This window comes from Hypanus sabinus, chromosome 25 (genome assembly GCF_030144855.1).
Source record: "Hypanus sabinus isolate sHypSab1 chromosome 25, sHypSab1.hap1, whole genome shotgun sequence".
Taxonomy (NCBI): domain Eukaryota; kingdom Metazoa; phylum Chordata; class Chondrichthyes; order Myliobatiformes; family Dasyatidae; genus Hypanus; species Hypanus sabinus.
In genome coordinates, this window is record NC_082730.1 from 50226676 (window position 1) to 50247475 (window position 20800).

The 20800-nt window shown below is 46.3% G+C and overlaps 1 protein-coding gene across 3 annotated transcripts in view; it reads left to right on the forward strand.

The window, feature by feature from the left end:
* The window catches only part of LOC132381227 (differentially expressed in FDCP 6 homolog), a 180286-nt gene that overhangs the window by 128112 nt on the left and 31374 nt on the right, over positions 1-20800 (forward strand). The window lies entirely within an intron of this gene.

Below are 20800 nucleotides of genomic sequence, written 5' to 3' on the forward strand. Positions count from 1 at the left end.
ACCCGACAAAACCAATTCCTGAACTACAAGACCATCCAGACCAACAAGGACTGCTCCCGCTATTCCCTGTACCCTAGGACCATTACGAGTTTGGAACTCACTGCCGCCACACATTAAATCTGCCGCTGATAGTAAAACCTTCAAGTCGCTGCTCTTAAACACCGCAATTTAAATACAACTGTATGCATGAGGGACTGTACGTTTATAGCCCAGCGGTTGGTGCAGTATGGACAAGACAGCCATCAGACTCTTGAATCAGTGGAGATAACTTCATTTAGCTTCACATACAGAATGCTGGAGGAACTCAGCAGGCCAGGCAGCATCTGTGGAAAAAGGTACAGTCGACATTTTGGGCCGAGACCCTTTGGCAGGACTGGAGAAAAAATGATGAGTAGATTACTCTTCGGCAAATCTACTCCTCATCGATTTTTCCTCCAGTCCTGATGAAGGGTCTTGGCCCGAAACGTCGACTGTACTTTTTCCCCTGGATGCTGCCTGTTCCTCCAGCATTCTGTATGTGTTGCTCAGAGTCCCAGCATCTGCAGATTTTCTCTTGTTCATTTAACTTCACTTGCCCCACACTGAACTGCTCCCACAATCTATGGACTCATTTTCAACGACTCTTCATCTCACGTTCCAGAAATTTATTGCACTTGGATTTATTTTTTCTTTTCATTCTTTGTATTTACCGTGAATGCCCACAAGAAAATGATAATACATATGTACTTTGATAAATTTACTTTGAACCTTAAACTTTTGAACACCATTAATTTTATATAAATAGAAACTAAAATACATATTGTTATTTAGAGTCAGTCATTGAAAAATACAGTGCAGAAACAGGCCATTTGGCCCATCTAGTCCATGCTGAACCATTTAAACTGCCTACTCCTATTGACCTGCACCTGGATCTTAGCACTCCTTACCCCTCCCATCCATGCACCTATCCAAATTTCTTTTAAAAGTTAAAGTTGAAATCAAAATTGCATTCTCCACTTGCACTTCCATACACTCACCACTTCCTGAGTGAAGAAGTTTCCCCTTAAGCATTTCACCTTTCATCCTTAACCCATGACCTCTAGTTAGAGTTTCACCTAAGCTCAGTGAAAAAATCCTTCTTGCATTTGCCCTATCTATACTCTTCATAATTTTGGAAACCTCTAACAAACAAATCTCTCCTCAATCTTCTACATTCTAGAGACTAAAGTTCTAACGTATTCAATCTTTCTCAGGTCCTCCAGTCCCAGCAACATCCTTGTAAACTTTCTTGTACTCTTTCAATCTTACTTACATCTTTCCTGTAAGTAGATGACCAAAACAGTATAAAATACTCCAAATTAGGCCTCACCAATGTCTTACACAACTTCAACACAACATCCCTACTCCTGTACTCAGTACTTTGATTTATGAAGGCCAATGTGCCAAAAGCTTTCTTTATAACCCTACCTACCTGTGCCACCACTTTCAATGAATTATGGTCCTGTATTCCCAGATTCCTACTCTGATTGATCCTCCCAAAGTGCAATACTTCACACTTGTCTGCATTAAATATCAGCTGCTATTTTTCAGCCCATTTTTCCAGCTGGTCCAGATCCTACTACAAGTTTTGATGGACTTCCTTGCTGTTCACTATACCCCCAGTCTTGGTGTCATTTGCAAACTTGCTGATCCAGTTAACCACATTGCTATCCAGATCATTGATATCGATGACAGACAACAACGGACCCATCACTGATCCCTGCGGCACGCCACAAGTCACAGGCCTTCAGTCAGAGAGGCAATCATCTGCTACCACTCTCTGACTTCTCCCACAAAGCCAACGTCTCATCCAATTTACTACCTCATGTTGAATGCCAACTGACTGAACCTTTTTGGCCAACCTCCCATGCAGGACCTTGTCAAATACTTTGCTGAAGTCCATGTAGACAGCATCCACTGCCTTGCCATCATCAGCTTTCCTGGTAACATCCTTGGAAAAACTCTAAGATTGGTTAAATATGCACGAAGCCATGTTGATGAGCCCTAATCAATCCCTGACTATCCAAATACTCATATATCCAGTCTCTTGGAAAACCTTCCAATAACTTTCCCACTACTGATGTCAGGCTCACTGGCCTATAATTTCCTGGCTTATTCTTAGTGTTCTTAAACAGTGGAACACTAGCTATTGTCCAAACCTCCGTTGCGCACTTGTCACTAATTTAAATATCTCTGCTAGAGCCCCTGAAATTTCTGCACTTGCCTCCCTCAGGGTCCACGGGAAACACCTTGTCTGGCCATAGGGATTTGTTCAAAGTAAATTTTCTTATCAAAGTACATATATGTCACCCTGAGATTAATTTCCTGCGGGCACACTCAGGAAATATATAGAATAGTAACTATAACAGGATCAATGAAAGGTCAACCAGATTGCACAGGACAACAAACTGCAAATGCAAGTATAAATAAATAGCAATAAATGATGAGAACATGAGACAAAGAGTCCTAAAAGTGAGATCCTTGTTTGTAGGAACATTTCAAGGATGGGCAAGTGAGTGTAGTTATCCCCTTCTCTTCAAGAGCCTAATGGTGCAAAGAGGAGAGAGCACGGCCTGGGTGGTGAGGATCTCTGATGATGGACGCTGCTTTCCAATAGCAATGTTTCATGTAGATGTGCTCAGTGGTTGGGAGGGGGCGTGATGGACTGGGCTGAATCCACTTTATTTGTAGGACTTTCCATTCAAGGGCATTGGTGTTTCCATACCAGACTGTGATGCAGCCAGTGAATACACTCCCCACTACGCATCTGTAGAACTTTGACAAAGTTTTAGATGTCATGCCGAATCTCCGCAGACTCCCAAGGAAGTAGAGGCACTGCCACACTTGCTTCACAATTGCATGTACATGCTGGGCCCAGGACAGGCCCTCATTCTCTCCATGTCTGATCATCTGATGAGAAATGGCTTATGGACCCCTGGTTTCCCCCTCTTGATGTCTATAATCAGCTTCTTCCTCTTGCTGACATTGAGTGAGAGGCTAAATTTTTATTGTATTTATTATTATTTTTTTTTCTCTGTTAGATTATATATTGTATTGAACTGCTGCTGCTAAGTTAACAAGTTTCATGTCACATGCCGGAGATGATAAATCTGATTCATCACCACCCTTGATTGGCCCACAACAGTGGTGTCATCAGCCAACTTGAACATGGCATTGGAGCCGTGCTTAGCCACACAGTCATAGGTGTAAAGCAGGCGGGCTACACACATAGCCCTGTGGTGATGCAAGTCATGGAAGAGAAGTCGTTGCTAGTCCAAACTAACTGGAGTGTACAAGTGAGGAAACCCTAACTACCTATTCCTGTTACGCACCTCCGGTTTTTTCCTTAAACAGCTCCTCAATATCTCTTGAAAACCAAGGTTCTCTAAACCTGTTATCCTTGTCTCTTATTCTGACAGGCACACCACAAGCTTTGTCCTCTCAAAATTTCACTTTTGAAGGTCTCTCACTTTTGTCAGAAAACAGTCTGTCCCAAGGCACAGTTGCCAGATCCTTTCTGATACTGTGAACATCGGCCTTTGTCCAATTTAGAATCTCAACCTGCCCACCAGACCTATCCTTTTGTAAATTGCCTTTAAAACAATGGCATTATGATCACTAGGTGCAAAGTGTTCCCCTACACAAACTTCTGTCACCTGCCCTGTCTCATTCCCTAACAGGCCTACTCTCTCATTGGGACTTCTATGTACTGATGAAGGAAACTTTCCTGAACACATTTGACAAACTCTATCCCATTTAGTCCTTTTACAGGATGGGAGTCCCAGTCAGTATGTGGAAAGTTAAAAATCACCTACTATAACATCCTTGTGTTTCTTACAACAGTCTGTGGTCTCTCTACAGTTTTTTTCCCCTCTGAATCCTGTAGATTAATGGGTGGTCTGTAATACAGCCCCACTAAAGTGGTCATACACTGCTTATTCCTCAGTTCCACCCATAAAGCCTGACTGGACGAGTTCTCCAGTCTGTTCTGACTGAGCAGTGCCATGACATTCTCCCTGGCTAGTAACACTGCCACTCCTCCTTTAATCCCTCCTGCTCTTGTTTCATCTAAAGCAACAGAACCCCAGAATATTGAGCTGCCAGTCCTGCCCCTCCTACAACAGAGTCCCACTAAAGGCTACAAATTCACAATTTCATGTGTTGACACATAACCTGAGCTCATCTGCCTTTGCTGCAATACTTCTTCCATTGCAGCCCAGAACTTTAGTTCCACCATGCTTAATCTTTTGCTTTTGCTTCCCCTTTTGTCTGAGGTCTTAACAACATGTCTCAGTCACCACTCTTCTATCTGTCCTGGACTCCGGTTTAAACTCTAGTTTAACCCCCGCCAACCCCCCACGTGCAATACTAGTGAACCTTCCCTCTTGGACAGCAGTCCTCCTCCAGTTTAGTTGCAAACCATCTCCTCTGTATAGATCCCACCTTCCCTAGAAAAAGCCCAACGATCCGAAAATTTTATACCCTCCCTCCTACATCAGCTCCTTAGCCACGTGTTAAACTGTATGATCGTCTTGTTTCTGGCCTCACTAACACGAGGCATGGGTAGCAATCCTGAGATCACAAACCTGGAGGCCAATGCCTTTAACTTAGCATAAACTCCCTGAACTCACTTTGCAGAACCTCATCCCTCTTTCTACCAATGTCGTTGACACCTATATTGACCACAACCACTGGCTGCTCACCCTCCCACTTAAGGATTCTAACCTTTACCCACAATCTTTTTCTATCACTCTCCTCACAGTGAATGTGAAAATATTTGGAGGTTTCTTACCCCCTGTTGCTCAGTTCTGTTATCTCCTAGACATTGTATCTATGCATGCAGAAAGGTATTCAAGCACCTTTCTTATTTGGCAAAGTCTCCTCATACCGCATGTCCCGTGACATGTTAGTGGCCCTGCCCATAAGTTTGGTGTCAATATTTTCATATCCTAACAAGAGGGAAAGTTTATCTGGCTTACAAAATGATTACAATGGCCGAAGTAGTTACGTTAATTGGATTCCTGTGTCCCCCATCATTGCCAGGATGTTGAAGTTCACAATGTCATATTTCCACTGTCTATGATTCCATTTGCAGCCCTCAGCCTATTGCCCGATTATTTGATACAAGGAAATATTTTACATAACTCCATTGGGTTGCATGATTCCAACAGCTCCAGTTAACCTGATCTTGTGGATTTTTAAAATAAATTCTGTGGTATTCTTGGTACTTGGGCAGCACTGTTGTGGTCAGTAATCGAACGACACCACCTACGATGAGACAATGGAAGAATTAAATAGGTCGAAGGCATGCAGCAGAAATTGGTATAACTGGGGTGTGTCAAAAGCGTGCATTCCCTTTTGGTTTATTTAGTTCAAAGGCAATGTGTCTCAGTTTGTCAACTAGAATCCTCAGCATCTTCAGAAATCTATGTGGCATCAAGACATTCGGGTTTCACGGTTGCATGGGTAAGGGTGCAGTGTACCGTCGGGGTTGCACCAGATTCTTATTTGTGTTATGCAGAATGCAAGTAGTGCATCTTCCAGAATCTCCTTCAGCCCCGTACTAAATTATCTCTAGGCATGCTGAGCTTCTAGAATACTTGTTGAAACATCATTTCAGATATTGAGTAATCATATATTGTCTATAATAGAACACTGGCACAGTACAGCACAGCAACATGCTATCTGTGCTATCTGTGCCATAATGCCCAGTTAAACTAATCATATCTGCCTGAACATGATCCATATTCCCCCCCGCCTTTCTTTGCATGTTCATGTATCTTTTCTAAATGCCTCGTATTTGCCACTTTTGTGTCTGCTTTATTTACCTGGGGAGCTCTCCTCCATAATCCTGACTGCAGGTTACATACCACCAGTGGCTGACTATAACCAAGCGCTTGAGATACTGCATGATGCCATCTCCAAACAAGAAACAGTCCATCCCAACTCATTTCAAATCATAGTGGGGACTTTTAACCAGGCTTGTTTGAAGAAAACCCTGCCGCAATTACCATCACCATATAACCTGTAGCACCAGAAGCCCCAATGCACTAAATCACTGCTTTACTAAGATGGGGAATGCCTACCATTCCATGCCCAGACCACATTTCTGTACATCTTGGCTGTCCTACCTGCATACAGGGTGAGGCTGAAGGGCAAAGTTCCAGACAATAAAGAGGTTGTCACGGGAGACAGAGGAGTGTCTACAGAATTACTTTGAGTCAGTGGACTGGGCTGTTTTTCAAGCACTCATCAGTGGATCTGAATGAATATACCATGGTTCTAACAGACTTCATTAAAACAGTTGTGGAGGAGTGTGTCCCCACAAAATCATTCCGAGTCTTCCCCGACCGGAAGCCCTGGATGAACCACGAGATCTGCAGTCGGCTGAGGGCCAGGTCAGAGGCGTTCAAGTCTGGTGACCAAGCAAGCTGTAAGAGGACCGGGTTACATCTCTGGAAAGCTATCTCACGGGCGAAGTGACAATTCTGGCCTAAACTTAAATCAACGAAGGATGCTTGAGAGTTGTGGCAGATCAGTTGTGGTGAATGCATTCACCTCTTGTAAAGTAAAATCAAGCAACACAGGCGACAACAGGCCTTCACTTCCAGATGAGCTTTGACCATCAAAACATTGAGGAACCAGCCCCCGATGATCCTGTGATTTCAGTCTCTGAGGTCAACACACGAGCAGCCTTCCGAAAGGGAACTCACGAAAATCATCTGGCACAGATGGGGTACCTGGCCCGGTACGAAAGATCGGTGCTGATCAACTGGCTGGAGCGTCGCAGAGATCTTTAACCTCTCCTATTGGCAGTCGGAGGTACTCACCTGCTTCAAGCAAATTTCACTTGTACTGGTGCCAAAGAGGATCGTGGTAACCTGCCTCAATTGACCAATGGCACTTGTATCCATGGTGATGAAGTGTTTTGAGAGGGTGGCGATGAAACATATCAACTCCTGCTCGAAGCAACGGATCTGCTTCAATTTGCCTACCAGATCAACAGGTGCAGAGCAAATACCATCTTATTGCCTCTTCGTTCAACCCTGGAATATCTGGACGGCAAAGCTGCGTACATCGGGATGCTTTTCATCAGCTACAGTTCGGCATTCAATACCATCGTCACTCAGAACTAATCAGTAAACTTCAAAACCTTGGCCTCTACTTTCTTTTGCAGTTGCATCCTCGATTTCCTCACCTGCAGACCGATCCCAGTCAGTTAAGATTGGTAACAACATCTCCTCCATAATCTCCATCAGCAAAGGTGCATCACAAATCTGTGCTTAGCCCCCTGCTCTACTCGCTTTACACTTATGACTGTGTAGCTATACGCAGCCCCAATGCCATATTCGAGTTTACTGACGACACCACTGTCCCAGGCTGGATCAAAGGCAGTGACAAATCAGCTTGTATCAGGAGATTGAAAATCTGGCTGAATGTTGCTACAGCAATGACCTCTTAGTCAATGCCAGCAAGACTAAAGAGTTGCTGATGGACTTCGGAAGGAGGAAACCGGAGGCCCATGAGCCAGTCCTCATCAGAGGATCGGAGGTGGAGCGGGCCATCAACTTTAAATTTCTCGGTGTTATAATTTTGGAGGAACTGCAATTATGAAGAAAGCGTGGCAGTGCCTCTACTTCCTTGGGAGCTTGTGAAGATTTGGCATGGCATCTAAAACTTTCACAAGCTTTCACAAGATGGGTGGTGGAGAGTATATTGACTGGCGGCGTCACAGTCTGGTATGGAAACTCCAATGCCCTTGAACAGCAAAGCCTACAAAACGTAGTGGATGCAGCCCAGTCCTTCAGGGCTAGAGTCCTCCCCACCATACAGCATATCTACTTGAAGGGTTGTCACAGGGAAGCAGCATTTTTCATCAAGGACCCTGCCACCAGACCATGCTCTCTTCTTGTTGCTGCCATCAGGAAGGTACAGGAGTCTCAAGACCCACACTACCAGGTTCAGGAACAGTTATTACCCTTCAACCATCAGCAAGGAGTTTCAGGAGCCTCAAGACCCACACTACCAGGTTCAGGAACAGTTATTACCCTTCAACCATCAGCAAGGAGTTTCAGGAGCCTTAAGACCCACACTACCAGGTTCAGGAACAGTTATTACCCTTCAACCATCAGCAAGGAGTTTCAGGAGCCTCAAGACCCACACTACCAGGTTCAGGAACAGTTATTACCCTTCAACCATCAGCAAGGAGTTTCAGGAGCCTTAAGACCCACACTACCAGGTTTAGGAACAGTTATTACCCTTCAACCATCAGCAAGGAGGTACAGGAGCCTCAAGACCCACATCACCAGGTTCAGGAACAGTTATTTCCCCTCGACCATCGAACCAAAGAGGATAACTTCACTCAACTTCACTTGCCCTGTCACTGAACTGATCCCACAACCTTTGGACTCACTTTAAGGACTCTTCATCTCATGTGCATGATATTTATTGCCTGTTTATTTTTTTATTGTATTTGCTTGGGTTGTTATCTTTTGCACACTTGTTGAGCGTCCAAGTTGGTCTGGTCTTTAATTGATTCTATTAGTTATTATTCTATTTTGGATTTATTGCATATGCCCGCAAGAAAATGACTCTCAGTGTTGCGCTGTTCATAGTGACGTATACAGTATGTACTTTGATCATAAATTTACTTCCCCCTAAAGCTATGCCCCCTAGTATGGCACATTTCTTCCACTGGGTAAAATGTCTGACTATCTAACCTATCTATTGCCTCTCATAACTTCTATCAGGACTGCCCTCAGCCTCCAACTCTCCACAGAAGATAAACCAAGTTTGTCCAACTTCTTGTAGCTTGTACTCTTTAACTGAGGCAGCACCTCTTTTGTTCCCTCTACATTGATCCACATCCTTCCTGTTATGAGGTAACTACAACAGCATGGTATACTCCAAATGTGGCTTAACTGAACTTATAAAGCTGCAACATCACTTCCTGGCACTTGTATTCAATATCCTGACTTAATGAAGGCAAACTTTACGCTGCCTGTACCACCTCATCCACTGCCAAGGCAGTTTTCAGGGAGTTACAGACTTGGACCACCAATATCCCTCTGTTCATCAATACTGTTAAGGCTCCTGCTATCAATTGTATATCTTCCCTTTCAATTTCATCTCCTGAAGTTCAATCCCTCAGATTCGCCTGGTTTAAACCCTGTCTCAGATTTATTATCACTGACATACAAAATGTTGTGAAATTTGTGTTTTTTATGGCAGAAGTACAATGAAAGAATACTCTATTACAACAAGAAATTAAAAAAATGAATAAATAGCGCATAAAGGGAGCAAACTAGTAGGGTAGTGTTCATAGGTACATAGACTGTTGGTGGAGGGGAATAAGCAAAAACATTGAGTGTGTATCTTCAGGCTCCTGTAACACCTCCGCGATGGTAGTAATGGGAAGAGAGCATGTCCTGGATGAGGAGAGTCCTTAATGTTGGATGCCACCTCCTTCAGAAATTGCCTTTTGAAGATGTCCGTGATGGTGGGGAGCAAATCTTCAAAAGGTGATGCCTCAGGAAGACAGCATCCATCTTCAACTGATCTTTATCCTTTTGTATCCTTTGACAATTTTCTTCATACCCACGACTCTTATTTTTGTGTTCTACAATCGGCCCATATATATTTTTGTCCCAGAGATCCTGGTTCCGACCCCTGTGGAGCCTCACTGGTCATAACTGTTAGGATAACGCACTTCCACCACAACCCTCTTCCATAGTCAATCCAATCTATCAATTCACTGTGGAACCTGCACACTCCAGATCTTGTGGATCAGCCTATCGTAAGGACCTTGCCAAATGCCTCACTGAAGTCCATATAGGTAATTTACCTCTCACCAGCTGTCTCCTTCACCTCCTTTAAAGGCTCCGTCAAATTTGTAGGGGTCCTGCTGAAGGGTCTCGGCCTGAAACATGGACTGTACTCTTCTAGACGCTGCCTGGCCTGCTGAGTTCCTCCAGCAGTTTGTGTGTGTTGTTTGAACCTCCAGCATCTCCAGGTTTTCTCTTGTTTCAAGTTTGTAGGATGTGACTTGCCCCAAACAGGTCTATGCTGAACATCCGTTTTTCCGAATGTAAACCTTATCACTAAGAATCCTCTCCACTGGCTTCCCTACCACTTAATGAGGCGCACTGGACTATTATTTCCTTAATTATCCCTACTGTCATGTAATCGAACAGACATCCTTCCTACTTCATGCTCTGCAGTGGAACCAAAATTCATCAAAAGATCAGCTTATTGCTTATTCAGAATTAAAATTTCCTGTGACTTCAGTACACAGTCTAGGTTGAAAGCTTCAGTCTTGACTAAGTGCTGCCCTCTTTGGATATTTTGGATGAGATGTTCAATGAAGTTCTTGGCCCTCTAGGTAGATAAAAAAGACACTATGTTATAATTTGTAGTTGTGTAACTGGTTCACATCAATTTAACATTGCTCTTTGTGAACATGCTGTCCTGACGTATTTAATTGACTGTAATGGGATTTGGAATGTCCTGAAGTTGCAAAACAAGTTCTATAAATGTAAGGTAAAAAGGGAAAATGCTGGAGTTGCTTAGCACATCAGTTATTGTATTTACTCTTTAATTTTTTAATCTTTATTTTTATTTTTCTTGTGTATGACGGTCATAGCAAGTGCTCAGGTGTAACTCCTAATGAAGATAGCGTGACTACAATCATATAAAATAAAAGCAGAAGAGGTGGGAAACACACAGCTACTCCGGCAGATCCTCATCACGGTCTGAACATTTGAAGCATTTTCAGTTTTTATTTCAGCATCTTCAGTTTTTTTTTGCTGCCTGACTCCTGACACTAGCTCTTCTTAAAAGCAGGAGCAATACATATAAGGAGCATGGTTTCCAGTTCAATGTATGTCCAGCGGTAGGTTTGCAACGCTGAGGCCTCATGCTGTAAATTGCTGTTTTTACATCATTCCCTTTATGATGCTGCTATGGTCGCATAAGATCACCTCGTTGATCTCATTTCCCACCTCTGGATTTGAAAGCTGTTTTACAGGAAAGCATCTTGTACTTGTAGCTTGCCTTATTACCAGAACTCGCCAACAAACACCAAAACCTCGCTTGGCCAACAATGAGAGGAGCCCAGCCCCCCCCCCCACCCCCCATGGTCTCACTCCCAATACATGCTGCCCCTTGAGACAGCTGCAATGACGAGCTGGTCATTATTCTTTGTGGACTGCAGCTTGGGAAAGATCCACTGAAGAATGCAAAGATCCCATATCGAGGTGAGCCCGTCTGAAGTTTGCCATCTCCACAAAAGCTTTGTAGAGGAAGACAACAGTACAAGGAAGGTCCTGCTGCCACCAGAGTTTGAGACTGGGTCCAGTAAGCTCTTGATTGGCATGTTGTTCTAAGAGGTCATGTGAGTGGCATTGGTGCTTTAGACGTAGAATTTACTAACATGATAACACTATCTATGTTACGAAAACCATGCCCTGTTTTCTATTTTGTGTAAATTTTAGTGAATAAAGTTTATTTTTGGATTAAAATCTTGAGACTTGTCAGCATTTGTTAATTGAACATCAGGTCTAGCTTGGTGGGTTGAGTTGATTGCAAGTATTATGAAGAGCTGGCTAAAGACTCTGCTGAAGGGTTTTGGCCCAAAACATTGACTGTTTACTCCTTTCCAGCATTCTGTGTGCGTTGCTTGGATTTCCAGCGTCTGCAGATTTTCTCTTGCTTTTAAAGATGGTTGTTTTGGCTTTCATATTTTGGGAAGTTTAGACATCACTAATCTTGAAATGATTCTTAGTAATAGCTTAATTTCTCTGAATCACCTTTGATGTATGTCTGTAGTGCTAATAAATGGTGAAGCTCACATGTCTGACTTTTCATGAGGATCTAAAGTCCTAAAGGTTCTAATTTTTTTTTAAAAGATCACAAGGTCAGTCCAACACTCTGGCATTGCTTTCAAGATCTATTATCTCCTTTCGTTCTCTTTCGGTAATCAAGGCATTAATTCTCCAGAAAACTAGATAATTAAATCTACACATTGCTATAAGTTGCTTCATACTATCATTCTGCTTTTCCCAAATGTGGTGGATATGCCTCCTTTTAATATATTCAGTCTAGCTGACAGAAGAATTGAGTGAGTAGGATGTTTACTAAGCAAGGGGGAAGGGGGCTCATGCAAAATGTAAACATCAATTGGATTGAACTGCCTGTTTTAGTCCTGAGATTCCTATGTGGGGGGAAAGAAAGGACAATGGCAATTTACTCTCTTGTGGTTCAGATCCAACATCCTGATGAAATTCGCTACACTCTGTTTTACTTCATCTCTTTATCTCCAAATATCTCAATTAAATGCTTATGCACAAGTTATTGACATATTGAAAGCTTATCTTTCCTTTAAGTGCTGCACCGTAAAATGAAAGATTTTCTAAGTGTGTGTAATGCCCTGGTTCATATTTTTTACTGTTACACTGTTCTGTATTTCATTTTGTGCTGTTCTGTGAGAGCTGCTTGTTTTCGTCTTATCTCTGGGTTACTGTTGAAGATGAGAGATGAGGAGAACTGTGTGCCATCCAGTGAGGATGGTCAGATTAAGGGGAGGTTTCTCTGCTGAGGGACACTATGGTTGGGCTTGGAGCTGTTCTTTGAGAGCAGATGGAGAAAGAGGCGCCTGGGAGAACCGGTTGTAGCATACGGTCTGGTGGGAGACCCGTTTGTTCAAAATGGATTGCGCACAAAATTTGGAAGGTGGTGTGTGCGTTCACGTTGACTGAGGGCTCAGCATGTGAGTGACAGAGGAGTTCAAGATGAGCTCCAACTTGTGCACATTTGACTGTTTAATTACAATGGGCCCTTTTCTTTTTGTTATCCTTTACTAGCCTTTTAATTAAGATTCATAAATAGAATTCCTTTAATCATCTGCAATGTACTTTCTGTTATTTCATGGCATTAATTTGTAACAGGATAGCGAATTACACAGTGTCCACACAAACCGGGGGTTGTGGGTGGGATCGCGCTTCAATCTCACAAGTTTAGCACAGCCGGAGATGGTCTTTCCTAGACTTACGCAGCCAAGGAAACCAGGGTGTTTCATTGGGGGAATCATCTGGGGTCGATTTCGATGGATGCTGTGTGATTACCCTGAGCATTGATCCAGTGGGTTGTGTGTTTTAAGTTGTGTTAAACTATTGTTCCATAAAGTGATTACGATACGCGGTTATAGATGCAGCCATTGTGGAGTGGAGATTGGGTGAAACACCGGGCAAAGACTTTGTTCCAGTTCAAGCTAGGACTGATGTAGCAGCAGTAGAACTGCCTGGTACAATTGGGACCCTGGGAAAGGGGGGTGTGGGCTGTCCATACTTCTGGGGAGGAAGGGAGTGAAGGCGAGCGTGCCGAATCGGAAGCCGATTTTTCTGTAGCTGGGGGTGGAGACTTTAAAGACGTTACTCTCGTTTCTGCGGAGCGTGGGGAAGGAGTGGTCTGATGTGGAGGGTCTAATGAGTCCCCCAGCGAGGGCTGACCATTCTGAGTTGGGAGCGGCCCTTACCTCCCTGGTAAATGGCAAAATGCCCAGGTTCAAAGTCCACCTCTGAAGGGGACGAGGAGTACAAGACTTGAGCAGAGCAAACCTCTCTGTTGATGGATGAGGGGCAGTGCTCTGATCATGGAAAAGACAGCAATTGGTTGAAAGTTTGAGGGGCCGGCTGCTGATGTAGTGAGATCCATTGACACAGAACTCCTTTGCTATCTCTGTGGCTTACATGCAAGCGCTAGAAAAGGTGCTTGGCACGACGGGAAGCCCAGTGAAGCTTATGATGGGGTTTCAGAGCATGTTTCAGGAGAAGTTTCCTGCCTACGTTTTTTGGCTAGAGAGGCAGCTGTGTTGCATACAGAATGGGGGGTCCGTTCAAACTGCCGAGGGGGATCGGTTCAAACTGCCGAGGGGGTCCGTTCTAACTGCAGAGGGGGGTCGGTTCAAACGGCCGAGGGGGATCGGTTCAAACGGCCGAGGGGGATCGGTTCAAACGGCCGAGGGGGATCGGTTCAAACGGCCGAGGGGGATCGGTTCAAACTGCCGAGGGGGATCGGTTCAAACGGCCGAGGGGGATCGGTTCAAACGGCCGAGGGGGATCGGTTCAAACGGCCGAGGGGGATCGGTTCAAACGGCCGAGGGGGGTCCGTTCAAACGGCCGAGGGGGATCGGTTCATACGGCCGAGGGGGATCGGTTCAAACTGCCGAGGGGGGTCGGGATTGGTTCAAACGGCCGAGGGGGGTCGGGATCGGTTCAAACTGCCGAGGGGGGTCGGGATCGGTTCAAACGGCCGAGGGGGGTCCGTTCAAACGGCCGAGGGGGATCGGTTCAAACGGCCGAGGGGGATCGGTTCAAACTGCCGAGGGGGGTCGGGATCGGTTCAAACGGCCGAGGGGGATCGGTTCAAACGGCCGAGGGGGGTCCGTTCAGACGGCCGAGGGGGATCGGTTCAAACGGCCGAGGGGGATCGGTTCAAACGGCCGAGGGGGATCGGTTCAAACGGCCGAGGGGGATCGGTTCAAACGGCCGAGGGGGATCGGTTCAAACGGCCGAGGGGGATCGGTTCAAACGGCCGAGGGGGATCGGTTCAAACTGCCAAGGGGGGTCGGGATTGGTTCAAACGGCCGAGGGGGGTCGGGATCGGTTCAAACGGCCGAGGGGGGTCGGGATCGGTTCAAACGGCCGAGGGGGTCCGTTCAGACGGCCGAGGGGGATCGGTTCAAACGGCCGAGGGGGGTCGGTTCAAACGGCCGAGGGGGGTCGGTTCAAACGGCCGAGGGGGATCGGTTCAAACGGCCGAGGGGGGTCGGTTCAAACGGCCGAGGGGGATCGGTTCAAACGGCCGAGGGGGATCGGTTCAAACGGCCGAGGGGGATCCGTTCAAACGGCCGAGGGGGATCCGTTCAAACTGCCGAGGGGGATCGGTTCAAACGGCCGAGGGGGGTCGGTTCAAACGGCCGAGGGGGATCGGTTCAAACGGCCGAGGGGGGTCGGTTCAAACGGCCGAGGGGGGTCGGTTCAAACGGCCGAGGGGGGTCGGTTCAAACGGCCGAGGGGGGTCGGTTCAAACGGCCGAGGGGGGTCGGTTCAAACGGCCGAGGGGGGTCGGGATCTGTTCAAACGGCCGAGGGGGATCGGGATCGGTTCAAACGGCCGAGGGGGGTCCGTTCAAACGGCCGAGGGGGGTCTGGATCGGTTCAAGCGGCCGAGGGGGGTCGGGATCTGTTCAAACGGCCGAGGAGAATTAGTTAAGAATGGACCAAGTGGCTAAAGGCCACTTTAGCCAATCAGGCTCCAGACCTGATTGCTTGGGGTCTCCGAATGTCTTGTAAGATGTGCTCCCCTCCCTCGTTTGTCGAGCTGATCAGAGAAGTAAGAGAGGAGGAGAATGTAATGAAGGTGTGGGAGGCCTTCATCTGCAGGGTACAGTCCTCGGTGGTGGTCTCCTTGGCTGAGGTGACCACTGATAACCCACCCCTGGGAGTGGTGAAGGAGCTGATGGCAGAGTTTAGGACCAAGATGTCCCAAACGTCCCAATTCCTATCAGTGGGTGTGCCTGCCTCCCCCCGTACGATAGAGCTGATAGGGAGGCAGACCCCCTAAGGGACAGACTACGCAGAGGGTCGCTAGTGGCCAGGGTCCCACGAGAAGGGGAGCGGCCGGTATTGTCTACTATAACTGTGGTGAGGAGGGGCATTTCAGGCAGACATGTGAACGACGGGAAAACCCTTGGAGAGTGAGCCCCCCCCCCCCCCCGGGTATCTAGGTGGAGAGACCCAGTGAGGGAACGTCCTGGATTCTGGGGGGGGGTGGGGGAGCACATTCCCAGTGATAAATCAAGGACCACTCTAAAGCAAATAACCCTATTCCTGAAGGCTTAGTGCGGCCAAGCTCCAGGGTATCACTACAGATTGAGGGTATTTATGCTAGAGCCATACTTGACGCCGGTTTGCTGTACCATCATTTTACAAAAATTATTTGACTCATTTACCGTTGATGTCACTCAGTGCGCTAGAGATTTGGGGTCTTAGTACAGGTGACTATCTATACGATGGTTACCTGTCACTGAAGCTGGAGTTTTCGGGGGCAGATGTGGGAGTAGCTGAGGTCCTTGATACATTAGTGTTGGTCTGTCCAACCCGGTCGAGAGGGACAAGGCTTCAATTCTCGTGGGGATGAGTACTCCGATTGTGAGGAGGCTAGCGGGAGCCTGCAAGGAGAAAGTTGGAGAGAGCTTTCTGAGAACATTGTCCATTCACCCTGTGTTCCAAGCTGCTTTCGCGGAACTGCGTGGCTGCACTAGACTGGATGATGAGTGTAAATGAGGGACTGTGTGGTTCACCCGGTCTAAACTGGTCGTGTGACAGTCTGGGGAAGGAGCGAGAGTGATGGGAAACTCCAAATTTCCTGGAATGCCTGAGGCCGAGGCCCCCTTGCTGGATGCTCCGGAAGAGCACGAGAGGAGCCTCACTTACCTGGTGAGGCCCGAACTGCGGAAGCCATCGGTTCTACACGTGGCAGTGAGTGTCAGGAACACTTGGAGAGGGAGGTCACCCCCAGGCGGAGGATGTCAATGGCGCACCTCTTTCCAGTGACAGTAATATCTAGTGTCCCTGTGAGATGAGCTGGGGAGAAACTTACTCTGAAAAGAAGAAAGCTGACTGGCTGGTCATTCAAGTTTGGGGACTCCCCCGTACCTGGAGGTTGGAAGAAGAGGTTGCTAGAGAACATGTTGAAGCTGGAAGATGTCTTTTCTACTGAGAATTTAATGTGGGTTGTTCCAAGAACACTCGCCATACTGTCCAGGAAACAGAGGACATCCTCTTTAGAGAAAGGTCGCAGTGACTGGCACCCACAAAGGTGGAGGACGTTTGCAGCATCTGTGGAAGTTGAAGGAAGCTGGAATCATCACCGAGTCCAGAAGCCCTTGTGCATCTCCAATAGTAGCAGCCAGGAAGAAGATTGGGAAGGTACGGAAGTGTGTGGGCTATCAGACTCTAGGCGGAAGTACAGTCCCAAGAATCAAGGACACGCTGGCCTGCCTGAATACTGCAACGTGTTTCAGTCTGCTGGACTTGAGGAGTGGGTATTACCACATACTCAGGAGTGAGGCTGATGAAGAGAGGATGTATCTGAAGAATGTGTCTGATATGAGAAGGGAGCTGAAAAAGGCTTATGAAATAGTTGAGTTCTTGGCTAACAAGCAGGATCAAGGAAATAAGAGGTAATTTGATTGAAGAGTTAGGTTCTCCCAACTCGTGCCAGGAGACAGGGTCCTCTTAAGGATTTGGGCTACCTGGGAAGCACAAGTTGGCTGACCACTGGGCAGCTGCACCCTATGTGGTGGAGGGTCAGATGCCAAATGTACCAGTTTTCCAGGTGAAACCAGAGGATGGGAATGGGCCTGTCAAGATTCTCCATTGGAACTACCTTCTGCCTCTAGGACAAGAGATGCATGTTGACCCAGAGCCCGACCTGGACCCTACATCGAGCAAGAGGAGTCTGCGGCGACATGGAGAGACTGACGGACCAGCAGCAGGGAAGAGTAGACATCCCCACCCCTGAATGGGATACGGACTCGGCCAATGAGGAAATGGGTTCATGCTGCCTTTTGCTCACTCCCCACTGACTGAGGAAGATTCCCAACCCTTCTCACGCTGAGACAGGTGAAATTGGGGGGACTATCTGTGGACAGACTGGGTTTCAGTGGGAACGTAAAAGGGATGAAGCAGAGCTCAGCCAAGAGGCAGAGGGATCCGAGTTGCAGGAAGGCACGAGTGACATCGCCATACAGCCCAGAAATATCCCAAGGAGTGTCTGAAACTGAAGTAGTAGATGACGTGGTAAGGAGGCGTCAAAGAATCAGGGGACCCCAGAGAGACTGGCCTATGTAGCACTGGAGGAGCAGAGTGCTATGGCTGTCCCTCTGCTGAGTTATGTCACGACCCTTTACCTATGGATTGGAGGTTCTGGCATCACGAAATTCCTTTGAAAACTGTGTTATTACTGATTGAGTTATTTGAAAGTGTTGAGGATATTTGTTGGGGGAGAGTGTAATGCCCTGGTTCATATTTTTACTGTTACGCTGTATGTATTTAATTTTGGCAGTTCTGTGAGAGCTGTTTGTTTTCAGCTTATCTTTGGCTACTGTTGAAGATGAGAGATGGGGAGAAGTGTGTGCCATCCAGTGAGGATGGTGGGATTAAGGGGAGGTTTCTCTGCTGAGGTTGGGCTCGGAGCTGTTGTTTGAGAGGAGATGGAGAGAGAAGATGCCGGGGAGAAGTGGTGGTAGCATGCGATCCGGTGGGAGACCCGTCTGTTCCAGATGGATTGTGAACGATTTTCAGACGGTGGTGTGAGCTTTCATGTTGACCGAAGGCCCAGCGCGTGATTGACAGAGAGTTCAAGATGAGATCCAACTGGTGCACATTTGACTGTTTAATTACAATGGGCCCTTTTCTTTTATTTGTGCTTTACTAACTCTTTAGTTAAGATTCATAAATATAATTCCTTTAATCATCTGCAATGTACTATCTGTTATTTCATGGCGTTAATTTGTAACAGGATAGCGAATTACACAGTGTCCTCACAAACTGGGGGTTTCGGGCAGGATTGCACTCAAGTCTCACGTTTGGCAGGGCCGGAGATTGTCTTCCCTTGACTTACACAGCCAAGGAAACCAGAGTGTTTCATGTGCAAGAGGGAAGAGGTAAGGGAACAGTGAATGAGCACTGTCAAAACTGTAATCAGTTAGATTAAGTTATCCTGTGAAGGTACGTTATGGAATTGAAATATTTACATCAGTCCCTAAGATTGGAGTTTCTTCAAAACATTGTTCCAAAACATTAGGAAGGTAACATTTCTAATTCTAGAGTTAGAGATGGTTTATTTTTTAAAATATAGAGTAACATAGCATTTCACTGATTCTTGTAAAGCAGCAGTAAGATTTTATTCAGTTAGTTTTTTTAAATCTAAAGCAAATGCACTGCATTTGTACCCAGTGGGCATGGCCCCAGGATAGAAGATTCTATGCAGATTGTACCAGAAGTTCTGGATATGCTGGAAATCCAAAGCAACGCCCACCAAGTGCTGGAGAAACTCGGCAGGTTTCATAAATGCTGTCTGATCTGCTGAGTTCATCATTGTGTGTGTTGTTGTTCAAGAATATCATTTCCAGTATACAAGTGTAAAGGAGAATGAAATGATTGTTGCTCTGGATCTGACACAGCACAAAAGAACACAATAATAATAATAATACAAAGTGTAATGAATGTGAACACACAAGATAGCTCCAACGTATAATCCTCCATAACTTATGCCACCTCCTACGGGATCCCACCACCAGACGCATATTCCCCTCCCCCCACTCTCAGCTTTCCGCAGGGATCGCTCCCTATGCGACTCCCTTGTCCTCCCCACCAACCTCCCTCTGGGCACTTATCCCTGCAAACGGAAGAAGTGCTACACCTGCCCCCACATTTCTTCCCTCACCACCATCCCAGGCCCCAGACAGACCTTTCAGGTGAGGCACCACTTCACCTCTGAGTCAACTGGGGTGATATACTGTATCCAGTGCCCCCGATGTGGCCATTTATACATTGGGGAAACCCACCACAGACTGGGAGACTGTTTCGCCGAACACCGACGCTCAGTCCTCCAGCAGTGGCAGGATCTCCCTGTGGCCACACACTTCAATTCCACAGACCACTCTCACTCCAACATGTCTGTCCATGGCCTCTTCTACCGTCAAGATGAGGCCACACACAGGTTGATGGAGCAATACCTTATCTCCCGCCTAGGTAGCCTCCTTCCTGCCGGCATGAACATCCAACTCACTGACCTCCGTTGATACCCCTGCCCCCCCCCCCCCCCGCCTTACCCCATCCCTATCTATTATTTTAGTCTGGTTCTCTTTCTCTCTCTTCCCCCCCCCCATTATAATCTCCCCCCAGCTCTACCTTTCATTCTCTTTTATTTCTCATAATTCTCCACCTTCCCCCAGCCCATTTCCCTTCAGTCTATCACTTACCAGCTCTCTACTTCATCCCTCCCCCCACTTCTTATCCCCCCACGACCATCCCATGTTACTTCACTCCTGATGAAGTGTTTCGGCCTGAAACGTCGACACTACCTCCTCCCATAGATGCTGTCTGGCCTGCTGAGTTCTGCCAGCAGTTTGTGTTTTTATTTATTTCCAGCATCTGCAGATTCACTCGTGTTACATAAGATAGCTTATTACTGAATTAATGTCCATAAAGTAATGCTAGGCTGTACAGAAGGTGACTGACAGGAAGTAATCAAGTTGTGGTGGAGTTGAGGGTTGGGAATGTTGATCACCCTTACTGATTGGGATTGTATCAGTCTTTGAGTCTGGTGATCCTGGCGTGGATGCTGTGTAGCCTCCTCCCTTAGAATGAAGTTCAGCAGGAATTTCTTGAGCCAGAGGGTGGTGAATCCGAGGAATTCTTCGCCACAGACAGCTATGGAGACCAGGTCGTTGGGCATATTTAAAGCAGAGTTTGATAGGCTTTTAATTAGTAAGGATATTGTTACGAACCCCGTAACTGGGTCACTTACCAGCAAAGATAGAGAGGTCCGTTGAAATCTGATGGTACTATTTTAACCGTATTTATTGATAAAAATACACAAAATAATATCAATGCAAACATACAGATAATATACGTCATCAATACTAAATCTAAAATCACGGGTATAATAATAATCAATAAGAAATAGCTCTATCATTGTCTAGGGGATAATGTATT